This window comes from Chiloscyllium plagiosum, unplaced genomic scaffold, assembly GCF_037043375.1.
Source record: "Chiloscyllium plagiosum isolate Xiang-an unplaced genomic scaffold, Cpla_swu_hap1 HiC_scaffold_10, whole genome shotgun sequence".
NCBI classification, from domain to species: Eukaryota; Metazoa; Chordata; class Chondrichthyes; order Orectolobiformes; family Hemiscylliidae; genus Chiloscyllium; species Chiloscyllium plagiosum.
Genome location: NW_028270148.1, coordinates 4,169,793 through 4,182,464, shown reverse-complemented (window position 1 = coordinate 4,182,464; position 12,672 = coordinate 4,169,793). Strand labels below are relative to the sequence as shown.

At 44.5% G+C, this 12,672-nt stretch overlaps 1 protein-coding gene across 4 annotated transcripts in view; it reads left to right on the top strand.

Moving 5' to 3' along the window:
- LOC122552545 (protein-tyrosine kinase 2-beta-like) overlaps positions 1–12,672 on the top strand; it is a 186,278-nt gene that overhangs the window by 13,254 nt on the left and 160,352 nt on the right. The gene's annotated exons all lie outside the window — the stretch shown is intronic.

Genomic DNA, 12,672 nt, shown 5'->3' with positions numbered 1-12,672 from the left:
ACACTCTTCAGGAAGAGAAATCTGCCAACTTTACCCCTTCTGGCTTTCATGTGACACTAATGTATTACCCAGCGATGTCAACATTTAAAAAATACTTTCACAAAATTCTACACTGATGTACATCAGTCAAAAGTATGCAAATGAGCTGATATGTAGACAGATCTTGTATGTGAGGGACGATGTTCAGCCTCACTGGGATCCTGAATCCAATCATCAATGACTCTGTCTGGGTCAAGTTACAGCAATGACTCATGCTCCAACTCATTTTCACTCCTCACCCTGATTGCCCTGAGGTGTAACCTCTGCCCACTCCCTGTCAGACCCTACATGCAGCCAGGAATGGACCAAAATGTCCTTGTTTTCATTGCTATGCCCTCCATCCATACAGGAGCTAACAACGCACTGTCCAGGAGATGTACAGTCACACACGGAACAAACTGTTTCTCTTTATACATGGCAAGTATACATGAGCCCACACAGACAGAGTCATAGAGGTGTACAGCATGGAAACAGACCCTTCGGTCCAACCCGTCCATGTCAACCAGATATCCCAACCCAATCTGGTCCCATTTACCAGCACTTGGCACATATCCCTCCAAACCTTTCCTACTCATGTCCTCTTCCAAATGTCTTTTAAATTTTGTAAATGTACCAGCTTCCACTACTTCCTCTGGCAGCTCATTTCATACATGTACCACCCTCTGCGTGAAAACGTTGCCCCTTAGAACCCTTTTATATCTTTCCCCTCTCACCCTAAACTATGCCTCTCGTTCTGGACTATCCCACCCCAGGGAAAAGACCTTGTCTATTTACCCGATCCATGACCCTCATGCTTTTATAAACCTCTATAAGGTCACCCCTCAGTCTCCGACGCTCCAGGGAAGACAGCCCGAGCCTATTCAACCCCTCCCTATAGCTCAAACCCTCCAACCCTGGCAACATTCTTGTAAATCTTTACCGAGCCTTTTCAAGTTTCACAACGTCCTTCTGATAAGACGAGACTAGAATTGCACGCAATATTCCAAAAGTGGCCTAACCAACATCCTGTACAGCCACAACATGTACTCATGTACATGTACTCCCGTACTCAATACTCTGACTAATAAAGGAAAGCATACCAAATGCCTTCTTCACTATCCTAACTACCTCTTACTCTACTTTCAAGGAGCTATAAACCTGCATTCCAAGGACTCCTTATTCAGCAACACTCCCCAGGGCATTACCATTAAGTGTATAAGTCCTGCCCTGATTTACCTTTCCAAAATCGCAGCACCTCGCATTTATCTAAATTAAACTCCATCTGCCACTCCTCAGCCCAGTGGCCCATTTGGTCAAGGTCCCGTTGTATTCTGAGGTAACTTTCCTCGCTGTCCACTACACCTTCAATTTTGGTGTCATAACTATGCCTTCTATGTTCGCATCCAAATCATTTATATAAATGATGAAAAGTAGTGGACCCAGCATCGATCCTTGTGGCACTCCACTGGTCACATGCCTTCAGTCTGAAAAACAACCCTCTACCACCACCCTCTGTCTTCTACCTTTGAGCCAGTTCTGTATCCAAGTGGCTAGTTCTCCCTGTATTCCATGAGATCTAACCTTGCTAACCAGTCTCCCATGGGGAACCTTGTCAAACACCTTACTGAAGTCCATATAGATCACATCTACTGCTCTGACCTCAATAATCCTCTTTGTTACTTCTTCAAAAAACTCAATCAAGTTTGTAAGACATGATTTCCCACACATGCAAAAATGGAATATGTAGCCAAGCAGAAGACTGGAAGAACACAGCAAGCCAGGCAGCATCAGGAGGTGGAGAAGTCGACGTTTTGGGTTTAACCTTTCTTCAGGTCTGACACAATGAAAACTTTTTTAAAAAGTGGGAGTGTGTGAGTGGGCCAAAAGGCTGGAGAGATAACGGAACTGATAGAGTTCACGGTCGAGAAATAGGAAGAGGATCTGTTTTTGGAAGGGGTCGAGGGAAAGAAAATGTTATTACCTAGAATTGTAGCATGGAAACAGCACAGAACGAGGCCATCCACCCCATTGTGTACATGCTAGCCCTCTGGAAGAACAACTCATCAATCACACTCCCCTACCTTTTCCCTATAATCCTGTAAGTGATGAGATTGAAATGGAGTGATGGTGAAGAATGCTTTGCTGTATAAATGTTTCGAGTCTCTCTGACCTGCCATCTGTTCTGTGTTCGTTTTCAGTTGAATTTGTTCCTGTGAAATATCTTGGGATGTTTATTACCGTAATGTTGCTATGTGAATGCAAAATACTGGTGCTGTATGAGCTTCAACATACAAAATCTTTGTGTGGTTTTTATATCATCTTGCACAGATCGTTATAATAGGCAAAGGCTGTTCAACGAGCATGATTATAAGGAGTAGGGACAGCTGGTGATGTTTAAGAATGAATGGTGTGGGGGTCCAGGACCTGAAACTATCACTGTTATTGGTGGAATGATTAATGCCAGGAATGAATAAGAATCAGAATTAGATGAATAGAGAGATCTCAGAGGGTTCCAGAACTGGAGGAGATGGCAGTGTTCCACAGGAACAAGATAATGGTGAGATTTGAAAATGGATAAAAATACTAAAATGGTGAGTATTGATGTACTGGGAGCCAGTGTAGGGGTAGAGGGTGCAGAAGGTGATGAATGAACAGGACACGGCACATGTTTGAATGTAAATATTCGGGTTTCCGATGAACTACACTGTTGTGAAAGGTAGGGGGGCCAATGAAGTGGCAGCAAATCTCAATTCAACCCAGAAATGAAATAGGGAGTGGTTGTGATAATTAGATTAGATTAGATTAGATTAGATTACTTATAGTGTGGAAACAGGCCCTTCGGCCCAACAAGTCCACACCGCCCCGCCGAAGCGCAACCCACCCATACCCCTACGTTTACCCCTTACCTAACACTACAGGCAATTTAGCATGGCCAATTCACCTGACCTGCACATCTTTGGACTGTGGGAGGAAACTGGAGCACCCAGAGGAAACCCACGCAGACACGGGGAGAACGTGCAAACTCCACACAGTCAGTCGCCTGAGGCGCGAATTGAACCCGGGTCTCTGGCGCTGTGAGGCAGCAGTGCTAACCACTGTGCCACCGTGTCGCCCACAATCATTTCAGATGATTGAGTTATTTTTACAAATGTCAAGGTCAATTGATGGAGCTCTTCAAGTTATTAAAGATAGCTGATAGTTTAAGTTAACAATGTGGGTTTTAACTCTACCTACTGGGATAGTTGTGGGAGGGCAGTGGTTAACTTCACCATGGAGTTTGGTGTCAGCTGTTAGAGAAGCAAGGATGGCATGGTGGTTAGCATTGCTGCCTCACAGCACCAGGGACCCAGGTTTGATTCCTGCCTCGGGTGACAGTCCGTGTGGAGTTTGCACATTCTCCCCGTGTCTGCGTGGGTTTCCCCCGGGTGCTCCGGTTTCCTCCCACAGTCCAAAGTTGTGCAGATTAAATGATTGGCCATGGGAAATATAGGGTTACAGGGATAAGGTTGGGGGATGGGTCTGGATGGGATGCTCTTTGGTCCGGGCTGAATGGCCAGCATCCACACTGTAGGGTTTCTAAAGAATGGAGAACAGAGATCAGGAGAAAAGCTCATGATTTGTTTTTCACTTTTGATTCTCGTGTTATACTGTTATTTTCAGTCTCTTATTGTCCTCAAATTACTGACCTCTGTATTTCAGTCACACAAATGGAAATTGCTGGAAAAGCTCAGCAGGTCTGGCAGCATGTGTGGAGAGAAACCAGAGTTAACGTTTCTGAGGAAAGGTTCTGAAGGAAGGGTCACTTGACCTGAAACATTAACTCTGATTTCTCTCCACAGATGCTGCCAGACCTGCTGAGCTTTTCCAGCAATTTCAGTTTCTGATTTACAGCATCCATAGTTTTTTTGATTTTTATTCTGTATTTCAGTCACTGGATTAACTGTCCAGGATAACAAACAGCTCCCTCAGTTCCTCTTTCAATCCAGTATCTCCTGAAGGGAGGGTGAAGGGAGAAGTTTACTTTCATCCTGGCTTTAGACATTGCTGACAAATTAATCTATTGAATAGAAGGTCAAGAAGCAAATGATTAGCAGTGTTCTGTCCTTATACGTAGATCAAGGGAAATTGGAGCTGGCATTTGGGTCCCTTGACTCTGATCCACCAATCAATAAGATCTATTTGTCTGGCCGTATAAACCGAGGCTGCGTTGTGAATCCAAAATCTGCCCCATTCAGCCTTGAATATACTTAATGACCTTCCAGTGCTCACTGAGGGAATGAATTCCCCAAACACCAACACCCCTCTGAGGGAAGAAGTTCCTCCTTATCCTTAAATAGGAATCTCTTTCTGCTGAGACTGTGCTCCTTTTCTTGATACCCCCACGAGGGGACACATCCTCTCAGCGTGTACCCGGTCAAACAACCCCCCCCCCCCCCCCCACACACACCTTCAGTATCTTATTATTTCACAAGGATGACCTTGCATTTTTCAAAGCCCCAATGGGTATAGGTACAACGTGCTCAGCCTTCCCTGAGACGGTAACCTTTTGGGGGGATCTGGCTGCCACTCGCCCTATTTCGTTGGGAAGAAGGGCCCTGTTTGGTTTTTAGTGGTAGACCATCAACCTTTGGTGGGACTTAGCATCAACAAGTTCTTGCTATATTCAGTACAGATTACCTTAGCTTGTCTAACATTGTTGAGAGACTATCGGAATACATCAATGACACGTGTCACTTCCAAAACCAGAGTGAACCTTCTCTATTCCCCCAGCCACGGTATCATCAGAGTAAACAGAGCTTAATGCAGCCTCCAAGGTTAAGCTTTTCACAACCCTTTCACAGCAACCTTCATCCCATGATCCAGCCTCCTGAATGTTCTGTTAACTGCTTCCAATGCTAGTAAATCCTTCCTTAAACAAGGAGATCTAGCCTGTACACCATAGTCTAAGTGCAATCTCACCAGCACCCTGAGCAGTTGCAGCAAGAATTCTTTTTTACTCCATTCCCTCACAATAAAGACCACATCCTATTTGCTTTCCTAATTCCTTGCTGTAACCTGTATAGTAACATTGTGTGACGCATGTACAAGGTTACCCAGGTCCCCTGTACCTCTGCATTTTGCATTTAACTAATATTCCATCCTTCCTGTCAATGACCTCACATTTTCCCAGGAGGCAATAGTATGATGGTTATTGCTGGATTGTACACAGACAGCCAGGTCTTAGATATATAGAAACATAGAAGATACAAGCAGGAGGAGGCCATTCGGACTTCCAGCCACTCTGCCATTCATTACGATCATGGCTGATCATCTCAACTCAACACCTAATCCTGCTTTCTCCCCATAACCTTTGATCCCATTCGCCCCAGGTGCTATATCTAGTTCCATCTTGAATACAGTCAATGTTTTGGCATCAACTCCTTCCTGTGGTAATGAATTCCACAGGTTTCCCACTTTTTTGATAAAGAAGTGACTCCTCACCTCCATCCTAAATGGCCCACTCTGAACCCTCAGACTGTGACTCCCTGGTTCTGGACACACCCACCATCGGGAACATCCTCCCTGCATCTACCCTGGCTCGTCCTGTTAGAATTTTATAAATCTCCATGAGATCACCCCTGAACTCCAGTGAAAACAATCCTAACCCAGTCAGTCTCTTCTCATACGTCAGTCTCGCCATCCCCGGAATCAGCGTGGGAAGCCTTCACTGGACTCCCTTGAGAGCAAAAGCATCCTTCCTCAGAAAGGGAGGTTAAAACTTCACAAATATTCTAGGTGTGGCCTCACCATGACCCTGTATAACTACAACAACACATCCCTGCTCCTGGACTTGAAACCTCTCACAGTGAAGGCCAATATCCCATTTGCCTTCTTTACCACCTGCTGCATCTGCACACTTCCCTTCAGCGGCTGGTGCACAAGGACACCCAGGTCCCGCTGCACTCCCCCCTCCTAATTTACAGCCATTCAGATCGTAATCTGCTTCTTGGTTTTGCTTCCAAAGTGAATAACGTCACATTTACCCAAATTATAATACATTTGCCATTGATTTGCCCACTCCCCCAACCAGATAATTCTGAAAGATCTCTGCATACTGTTCTGGGGAGCTGGATTTGAATCTCTCTGCAGCAGATGGTGACATTTGAATTCAATAAATGGAAACTTGAGAGTATAATTGTTGTAAAAACCCAGCAAGTTCACCAATGTCCATTAGGGCGGAAATCCACTGTCCTTCCCTTACTGACCATGTGACCCCAGAACCAAGGAAGGTGCTAGACTCAAAATTGCCCCCGACATCACTGAGGGAGCCACTCAATTCAAGCAACCATCAAAAAGAGCCTCAAAGAAATGAAACCGAGCAGAAGGTCAGGCATCAACCTAGGCACTGGAAAAGACAACGGTAGAACCAGCCATGTTGCCCCTACATGGTCATCCTCACTAATGTCTGGGGGCTAGTGCCATAACTGGGAGACCTCTCTCACAGACTAGCTAAGCAACAGCCTGACACAGTCAGACTCACGGAATCATACCTTTCAGATAATGTCCCAGACACCCCTCATAATGCTGCATACCTCCATCAGATTCTCTCCCCCCTGCCCCCCCCCCCCCCCCCCCCGCACCACCCTGGCTCTCCCTGCTTCAAGGAAACAAACTCCAGCCTATCCGATCTCTCCTCACAACTCAGACTTTCCATCCCAGGCAACATCCTGGTGATCTCTGCACCCCCTCAGTCATGCCGTTCCGATAGTGTGGCGAGCACAAGGGCACACCATTTTCCATTTTGGCCTAACCAATGTTTTATAAAATTGTAACAAGATGTCCTTGCTACTCCCCAGCTAATGAGGACAGCTTCCCAAACGCTGCCTTGCGCACCCTGTCTACCTGTGCTGACACCTTCAGGGATCAGTAGAATTGTACACCAAGGTCCCTTTGTTCCTCAGTACTCCCTAGGGACCAGCCATTCATTGTGGATACCCTTCCCTTATTAGACCTCTCAAAATGCATCACCTTGCACTTATCAGGATTGAATGCCATCTGCCATTGCTCTGCCCAATTTACCAGCTGATCAATATCAGACTATAGCCTGAGACTCTCTTCCTGTTTCTTCAACTGTTTGCAGCAATTTCTGGTTTTTTTTCTGATTTCCAGCATCCACAGTTCTTTGATTTATTTTACCAATTTAAGATCTTCAGTTAGTCTTGCAGTGGTACACTAGGGCAGACTGGAGGTTACAGATATTAATACACAGGACTCTAATTATTTCTGAAAGTTGTGCCTTTTCAACTCTGCAAAACAGCTGATTCATTCCTCGAGGCAATGCCTTGACCAATCACATTCAAACTGCCTGTTTTAAATTTAAGTAAGTGTTGACATTTAACTGTCAGTCATCACCTAACAGGTGCAGTCTTCATTTCAACACCTTGACTGTTGAATGAGTAACTAACTAGTCAGCACTGTCTTCTCACACCGTTGTTCCCTTTACTGTTGGCCTGTCTTCATGCAAGATGGAAATAGTCTATTTTTACCAATATCAAGTTTTGTTCTACCAAACAACCGAATGACCATCAGTATATTTCCTTAACCATGAGAGTAAACGCTTAAGAAATCAAGAAAGGAGTGAAAAAAGGATGGACTTGAGTGGGGGAGTTCTATGACAAATCAAGTACAGAAAAAGGAATAGAAGTAAAGAAACATTGGAGTAAATTCAGATAGAAAGAGAGACAGGGGAGGGAAGTTTTAAAAAAAGACTTAATTCTCTTAAAAAAAACACTTCACAACTTGAAGGAATGAGACTTCACACCTAGCACTGTTCACATGCTGGGTGAAAGAGGTTGATTGTCATTGATGATCCTGACATTGATGGGTCACTTATGCTAATGATAATATTTCCCTGTCAGTTCACTGCTCATTTAATGTCTGCAAACTTCTGCACATTTGTAAGAATAATGGGCAGTTCAAATGTGACATGTGATATCTTTCAAAATGAATACTGGAGTAAAAACCCAGCGTTTGGAGTTTTATTTTGTAATTCATGTAGACTCTCTTTCCTACCATACATTATTGACCCATTTTTGCTGTAATAATAGGGAGTGTGGTTTTTTTACTGTGTATTTCATGAATCATGAATGTTTATGGTGAATAACATGAAAGTGTAACCAAATTAGGGAACTCAAAGGAAATGATGAGGTCTGGTCTGATGTAGTGATTCTGTGTTGCTATAGATGATTCTAACAGTTTGACCAATGTAAGAACATAAAAAATAAGAGCATAAGTAGAACATTCAGCCCGTCGGGTCTGTTCCATCATCCAATAAATCATGGCTGACCATAGTTTTAACTCCACTGCCTATTCCCTTGGTTCCCTGTCAATTCCTGCCTTAAATATCATCAATGATGGAGCATTCACATCTCTATGGGCAGCAAGTTCCGAAGATTCACAACCTCTTCAGAAAAGTGGGCTGGGAAATGGCAGATGGAGTTTAATGTAGATAAGTGTGAGATCTTGCATTTTGGAAAGTCAAATCAAGGTAGGAGTTTCATGGTGAATGGGAGGGCTTTAAGGAGGGATCTTGGAGTTCAGGTGCACTGAAAGTGGAGTCCCAGGTAGACAGGACAGTGAAGAAAGCTTTTGGCACACTGGCCTTCATCAGTCAGGGCATTGAGTATAAAAGTTGGGAAGTTATAAGACCATAAGACCATAAGACATAGGAGTGGAAGTAAGGCCATTCGGCCCATCGAGTCCACTCCGCCATTCAATCATGGCTGATGCGCATTTCAGCTCCACTTACCAGCGTTCTCCCCGTAGCCCTTAATTCCTCCAGACAACAAGAATCTATCAATCTCGGCCTTGAAGACATTTAGCGTCCCGGCTTCCACTGCACTCCGTGGCAATGAATTCCACAGGCCCACCACTCTCTGGCTGAAGAAATGTCTCCGCATTTCTGTTCTGAAATGACCCCCTCTAATTCTAAGGCTGTGTCCATGGGTCCTAGTCTCCTCGTTTAACGGAAACAATTTCCTAGCATCCACCTTTTCCAAGCCATGTATTATTTTGTACGTCTCTATTAAGTCACCCCTTAATCTTCTAAACTCCAATGAATACAATCCCAGTATCCTCAGCCGTTCCTCATATGTTAGACCTGTCATTCCAGGGATCATCCGTGAGAATCTCCGCTGGACACGTTCCAGTGCCAGTATGTCCTTCCTGAGGTGTGGGGACCAGAACTGGACACAGTACTCCAAATGGGGCCTAACCAGAGCTTTATAAAGTCTTAGTAGTACATCTCTGCTTTTATATTCCAACCCTCTTGAGATAAGAGACAACATTGCATTCGCTTTCTTAATCACGGACTCAACCTGCATGTTTACCTTTAGAGAATCCTCAACTAGCACTCCCAGATCCCTTTGTGCTTTGGCTTTATTAATTTTCTCACCATTTAGAAAGTAGTCTATGCTTTTATTCTTTTTGCCAAAGTGCAAGACCTCGCACTTGCTCACGTTAAATTCCATCAGCCATTTCCTGGACCACTCTCCCAACCTGTCTAGATCCTTCTGTAGCCTCCCCACTTCCTCAGTACTACCTGCCTGTCCACCTAACTTCGTATCATCGGCAAACTTCGCTAGAATGCCCCCGGTTCCCTCATCCAAATCATTAATATATAATGCGAACAGCTGTGGCCCCAGCACCGAACCCTGCGGGACACCGCTCGTCACCGGCTGCCATTCTGAAAAAGAACCTTTTATCCCAACTCTCTGCCTTCTGTTAGACAGCCAATCCTCAATCCATCCCAGCAGCTCACCTCGAACACCATGGGCCCTCACCTTGCTCAGCAGCCTCCCGTGTGGCACCTTATCAAAGGCCTTTTGAAAGTCTAGATAGACCACATCCACTGGGTTTCCCTGGTCTAACCTACTTGTTACCTCTTCAAAAAATTCCAACAGATTTGTCAGGCATGACGTCCCTTTACTAAATCCATGTTGACTTGTTCTAATCAGACTCTGCTCTTCCAAGAATTTAGAAACCTCATCCTTAATGATGGATTCTAGAATTTTACCAACAACCGAGGTTAAGCTGATTGGCCTATAACTTTCCATCTTTTGCCTTGATCCTTTCTTGAACAAGGGGGTTACAACAGCCATCTTCCAATCATCCGGGACCGTTCCTGACTCCAGTGACTCTTGAAAGATCTCAACCAATGCCTCTGCTATTTCCTTGGCCACCTCTCTCAGAACTCTAGGGTGTATCCCATCGGGGCCAGGAGATTTATCAATTTTAAGACTTTTTAACTTTTCTAGCACTATCTCTTTCGTAATGGCAACCATACTCAACTCAGCCCCGTGACACCCTTTAATTTTTGGGATATTACTCATGTCTTCCACTGTGAAAACTGACGCAAAGTACTTGTTAAGTTCTCCTGCTATTTGCTTATCTCCCATCACTAGGCTTCCAGCATCAGTTTGAAGTGGCCCAATGTCTACTTTTGCCTGTCGTTTGTTTCTTATGTACTGAAAGAAACTTTTACTATTATTTCTAATATTACTGGCTAGCCTACCTTCATATTTGATCCTCTCCTTTCTTATTACACTCTTTGTTATCCTCTGTTTGCTTTTGTATCCTTCCCAATCTTCTGATTTCCCACTGTTCTTAGCCACTTTATAGGATCTCTCTTTTTCTTTAATACATTTCCTGACTTCCTTTGTCAGCCAAGGTTGTCTAATCCCTCCCCGGTTAATCTTTCTTTTCTTGGGAATGAACCTCTGTACAGTGTCCTCAATTATACCTACAAACTCCAGCCATTTTTGCTCTACTGTCTTCCCGGTTAGCCTCTGCTTCCAGTCTATTTTAGTCAGTTCCTCTCTCATGCCCTCATAATTACTTTTATTCAACTGTAACACCATTACATCCGATTTTGCCTTCTCCCTTTCAAACTCCAGACTGAACTCTACCATATTATGGTCGCTACTTCCTAAGGGTTCCCTTACTTTAAGATCTTTTATAGAGTCTGGTTCATTGCAAAGCACTAGGTCCAGAATAGCCTGCTCTCTTGTGGGCTCCATGACAAGCTGTTCCAAAAAGCCATCCTGTAAGCATTCCATGAATTCCCTTTCTTTAGATCCACTAGCAACATTATTTACCCAGTCCACCTGCATATTGAAGTCTCCCATGATCACTGTGACCTTGCCTTTCTGACATGCCTTCTCTATTTCCCGGCACATGTTGCGACCCTGGTCCTGACCACTGTTAGGAGGTCTATACACAACTCCAATTATGTTTTTTTTGCCTTTGTGGTTCCTCAATTCCACCCACACAGACTCCACATCATCCGACGCTATGTCATTCAATACCATAGATTTAATTTTGTTCTTAACTAACAAGGCAACCCCACCCCCTCTGCCCACCTCTCTGTCTTTTCGATAAGTTGAAAAACCATGGAGGTTTAACTGCCAGTCCTGACCCCCCTGTAACCAAGTCTCTGTGATGCCTACTACATCATAATCATTCACTATTATCTGTGCCATTAGTTCATCGGCTTTGTTATGAATGCTACGAGCATTCAGGTAAAGTGCCTTAATGCTAACTTCCTTATCATTAGAGATGTTGGAAGTCATATGTCCTAAGTTATCCTTGCTTTTTTCTGCATTCTCAGTCTGCCTCCATTTTAAATCCGCCTGGAAACATGCTATCCTGCTGCTTATCTTGCCATTTACCTCCATACTCCCTGTCGCTTTCACTTTCCCTTCCCCCCAACTTAGAAGTTTAAAGTCCTACTGACCACCCTATTTATCCTCTTCGCTAGAACATTGGTACCTGATCGGTTCAGGTGGAGACCATCCCAACGGTACAGATCCCCCCTGTTCCAAAACTGATGCCAATGCCCCATGAATTGGAATCCCTCTTTCCCACACCAATCCCTTAGCCACGTGTTTACTTGCCTAATTTTCTTGCCCCTCTGCCAATTGGCACGTGACTCGGGCAGTAATCCGGAGATTATGACCCTTGAGGACCTGTGCTTCAATTTCCTGCCTAGTGCTTCATAATGCCCAAACAGGTCCTCCACCCTAGTCTTGCCTATGTTGTTGGTACCAATGTGGACCACAACAACTGGATCCTCCCCCTCCCGCTCCAATATCCTTTCAAGCCGGTCGGAGATGTCTCGCACCCTGGCACCGGGCAGGCAACACACCATGCGAGACTCCCGATCCGGCTTGCAAAGGATACTATCTGTCCCCCTAATTATAGAATCCCCTATAACCACTACTTGTCTATTAGCTCCCCCCTTTTGAATGGCCTTCTGCACCATGGTGCAGTTGTACAGGTAGTGAGGCCGCACTTGGAGTATTGTGTTTGGTTTTGTTTTAGGAAGGATGTTATTAAAATGGAAAGAGTGCAGAAGAAATTTACAAGGATGTTACCTGCACTCAAGGGTTTGAGTTATATTGGACAAGCTAGGACTTTTATCTTTAGAGTGTAGGGGACTGAGGGGGGATCTTATTGAAGTGTATTGTTTGATGAGAGGCATGGATAGGGTGAGTGCATTCAGACTTTTTCCCAAGGTTGGGGAATCAAGGACTAGAGAGCATCAGTTTAAGGTTCAAGAATAAAAGGGAACCTGAGGGGCAACTCTTTTACACAGAGGGTGGTACGCATATGGAA